This window comes from Mus caroli, chromosome 9 (genome assembly GCF_900094665.2).
Source record: "Mus caroli chromosome 9, CAROLI_EIJ_v1.1, whole genome shotgun sequence".
Taxonomy (NCBI): Eukaryota; Metazoa; Chordata; class Mammalia; order Rodentia; family Muridae; genus Mus; species Mus caroli.
Genome location: NC_034578.1, coordinates 23596373 through 23601063, shown reverse-complemented (window position 1 = coordinate 23601063; position 4691 = coordinate 23596373).

Below are 4691 nucleotides of genomic sequence, written 5' to 3'. Positions count from 1 at the left end.
CAGGTGTTAATTCAGCTGCCCCCACCAGAGTTCTACCCCATAGACACCAGTACCCTACATTTTCAGTTCAGCAAGTACCAGTGTCTTGAGAAACAGTACATGGCTAATGAGTCCAGATTCAAACCCAAGTCTGCACTATCATAAAACCAGTTTTGATGAAGAAGAAGGATGCACAGAACTCATTTACATCTAACAGAACATCACTTTTTCTAGGAAATAAGATGTTTGCCTTTAAACAAGTAGAACATTGATCATTTCCCTTACAAACACAATGATCAATAGCATCATCATCAGCTTTTAGCAAGTTGTTGTTTTAATATACAGTGCTTTTCCAAGACTGGGCCAAGGAAGAACATTGTTTCTTCTTGTCTGCAAAAGCCATGTGATATATCTGAAGATTTCTCTAGAAAAAAATAAAGGAATAGTATATTAGTGAATGTATATAGAAGATTATAGAATACATATATATATACCTTACATAGAAAAGTCGCTTTGTATCCAGCCAGCAGTTGGGAGGCATGTCCTGTGTAAGCAGAGCTATCTATGCATGCTCTGAACAAGGACAGTACCAGACTGAAGTTCTGAAGAACTATTGCTGGTGGAGTCCTCTGATGCACAAAGAGACTTGCAAGGCAGGGAGGGGATCAGATAGACCACAGAAAAGAAATGGGTAGACAGCACCAGGAGAGGGACTGGCAGACACAAACAAGAGGCCTTTAGAAAACCAAGAGCCATGCTGGCTGAGAAAGTCTTGCAATTTAGAGATTTCCTATTATGCTGCAAAAGAGTTAATTTCCTTTGGAGAAAAGAAAGACTATGAACGACATTCATTTATGGAACGATTCTAGGGAACATGTGAACTGTTTTCATCTTAGCAGACACAGATGAGGTCTACCAATAGTCTCTTGTGGCAGGAGAAGAGGAAAGACTCATCTAGATGTGGTGCTGAAGGATTAGTCTGTTTGGGCAACTCATTAACCCCTTGTTGGCTAAGGACTTCAGCTATGGCATTACATTTAATCCTTATCCTAATTAAGAGAGGAAGAAACTGAGATTGAGAGAGGTTAAGTAACTTGTCCAGGACCACAGTGAGGGAGACAGCCCAAATGCAAGCCCAAATTCTTCTGTTTCCTCTATATAAAGAAATTATAGCATTGAGCACTATCATGGTATAATGATGGAGGTAAATATTATCTTTACAACATAGATGAGAAAGTTCAAAAGATTTAAATAAAAAAAAGTTGCAGGCTGCTCACCTGAAACAGAGGGCCAGCTATCCTTCACCTCTTACAATGGCCAATGACTGACATGGGAAGAAAAGAGAAGAGGCTTGAGTGCCTAGGGAATACTGAGCTCCTGAACAGCACTGGCTAATTCCAGTGATCAGCAGTCCCTGTAGCATCCACGGTACACTGAGCACCTTAGGACTCTGGGTAGCACTGGGCACAGCCCCTCCTTGACTTACACAGGGACTGCAAGACCAACATTTCCATAAACACATTAGGAATGTGAAGTATACTCAATACAGCCTCTCTACAAAGAACAGTTGGAGTACTGTGTTCCTGTACTTTCCATCCCAATAACAAACTCTTGAGATCGATTTAATCAGGGGTACACTAGTTCACATCTTTGGACACTGTAGCCATGACTGAGTACATACAAATCTCTTAGATCTGATGCTTAAAGGGGCAAAGCAAAGTAGTAACTGTGATAGAGTACAAACACCCCTGCCCATGCCAAAGAATTGAAAAGCCTGAGGGGGAAGAAGCTAGAGGTCCACTATTCCCTTCAAGAGTATACTCCAAGTGATGGAGGATTCCACTGGTCTCCCCACTAAAGGTTCTACTGTTTTCCAACAACAAACACAGAGGACTATGCTTTCAACACATGGATGGTGGTGGGGAATTAAAGAGCCAATCTACAGCAACACACTACCAGACAGTGAGCTGCCAGGGACCAGGAACAAGCATCTAGTAACATTTAATGGGGTAAGCACAATCCAGGCAAGCCCACGCTGCCATCTCTCAGTTCTCACTAAGCCTTATAGCCACTCAGTTCCACAGCAGAGGCAGAAGAAGAGATGACAGAAAGTCCCAACTCTACTTCAAGGCTTAGTTCTTTCGCTCTTTCCTGTTTAGTGTATTCAATGAAATCACAATGTCTGTAACACAATAACTCCTGTTGAGGAAGAAATTCACTTTGCAAACAGAAAAACCTGAGCTCATATTCTGGCAGTTTCATTACTAGTGATGTGACCTTATCTTTTAAAAAAATGGATTCATATTCATATGTATATTATATAAAAAATCTATGATATTGTGATATATAGATGCAGAGATAGAAATAGAGATAGAGATTTTTTTTTCAACAGTGTCTCACTCTGTAGCCCAGACTGCCCTAGTATTCATTATGTTACCTCTGCTCATGGCGACCATACCTGGCCAGGACACTCTTGTTATTAAAAGCATCCATTTAGGGCAGCTGATATGGTTTGGTGGTAGAGCTTTTATATAGTATGGACAAGACCCTGAGTTCAGTACTCAGCAACATGAAACTAAAATGAAATGCAAGCATCTCTTTATTTCAACAATCTCTTTGCACGAGGCATTTCTTAATTAAATTCACACTTAACAAACATCAGTGAAGATCAGAAAATAATTTATGTTATTTTTTCTAAATTTGTGTGCTTGACAAAGTCTTTTGTAAAGACCACATAAATATGTATTTTTACTGATCGATTCTTCTAGACTATTATATGACTAAAACATATGTCTCTTATTTTTTAAAAAAGTAGAAATGTATAAATGCATATTTAATCAATAGATGGCACCAACTCTAAAAAGAGGTATTACGGTCTACTGGGTCCATTTAAGAATTCTTAAAAAACACAAATAAAAATAAAAATGCTTCAGTGCATATTTACTAGGGGAACTGCTCTCTTTCTGGAGTAAATAATAAGCAGTTTTATACCTTGTGTGATTTTTTTTTCTTCTTCTTCTTCTAAAGGAAACGGAATCATCAAAACTGTACTTAAATAGCAACAAAGTATAAAACTATAAGCCAATTGGAGAGGGGAAGAGTGTGTGAGAAGACAAGAATCACTCCTGGAGGTTCTGCCCTTTGAACCAGTAAAGTGGTCAGGTAGCCATGTTCAAGTGCAATGCTAGATCTTAAGAGAGTCATAAGGAAGACAAGTGTGTGGGGATGGGACCTTCACCCTTCCACTAATGAATTTCCTCATTTGACCTACCTCCTTTCAAACTCACCAACCTTGGACAAGAATACATAGCCTCCTTTGATCAAGTTGTTGTCCTTTTTTTGTCATTTTAGGTGGGGAGGTTTTCGATCGAGTGAGTTCCTATGCATCCCAGCCTTGCCTTCAACTTACTCTGTAGTCCAGTCTGGCCTTGAACTCTGGATGCTCCTCTCTCAGCACACTCATGTTGGAATAAATGGGAACCACTTTGCCCAGAGTATTTTTTTTCACAAAGAACAACATTAGTGAGGAAGCTGCCTTTTGATGCTTCATGCAACCATTTACCCATTCACTGATGAAATGTTTACTAGAAGCCTACTATGGCCCCTCTACATGTGCAATGTGCAGGGAATAGAATCCATTTCTGAGACTCTTCCCATCCATCCAAAAATCCATCCACACAGCAGTATGGAAGACAAAATGTCAAGCCACCAATTATACCACTGATTACTTTTATGGCAAGTGCTTGTAAAACACTGGCTCCTAGAAACACAGAAAGCAGTTTCTCTAGGGAGAAGGAGTGAGGTCAGTGTTAGAAACTTCCCTGGGATCCCGAGAAAAGTTGCCATGGGGGCCAGCCAGCCAAAAGCATCCACTGAAGTAAGAACAGCTCATCCAAAATCCCCAAAGCAAGGGCTCAACTGGGATAAGACTAAAGCACTCAGTTTAGTTCACTTTCATGCAGCCTCTTCGCTGAGACTGGTTCTGCTACAGGAAGTGTTAAGAAATGGATGAGCACACATGGAACCTGATACACGATAAGGATGGATTGCAGATATAGAAACACTTGGGATTTTGTTTCACTTTTGCTTGGAGGAAGTAAAAAGAGGATGAAATAACACTGACAATTAAAAGCTTACTCTGCCATCCCAGCTCTACCTATTCCAAAATGCACTGGAGTCTGCCAGACTGCACAGGATTCCCTGAGAACATCTTAATGGCTCCAGGATGCCCATTAGCTTTTGTAAACCACGAAGGTCCCACTTGATTCATAGGAACAACAATTGATTAACCGACTAGCTTAGGACTGGAACAGTCCCACTGTCTCTGGGGCTTGCTTACAGTAGGTGTCTTAGAGAATCGGATCTTAATCTCTATATGGTGCTTCCCAAACTTGTTAATGTCTTCATGAAATATCATGCTTGTTGGTCAATCTTAACAATAGCTATCATGTATGAAATACCCATAACATGCCAGTGTGCTGGATCATCTGCTAACATGTGCTGTGTCTACTCTCCCTTCCCACCATATTTATGACTGCAACAACTCACACTTTATGGATTTATGAGGTATGATATATCCTCAAGGTCACCAATGTAGCTGAGATAATTCAGCGCTGTCTGACTCCAAAGACCAAATTCTTTCCATGTGAATTCTGGGATCTTTAATACATGAAACCATGGCATGATGTCGGCACCATACATTTTTAAAATAA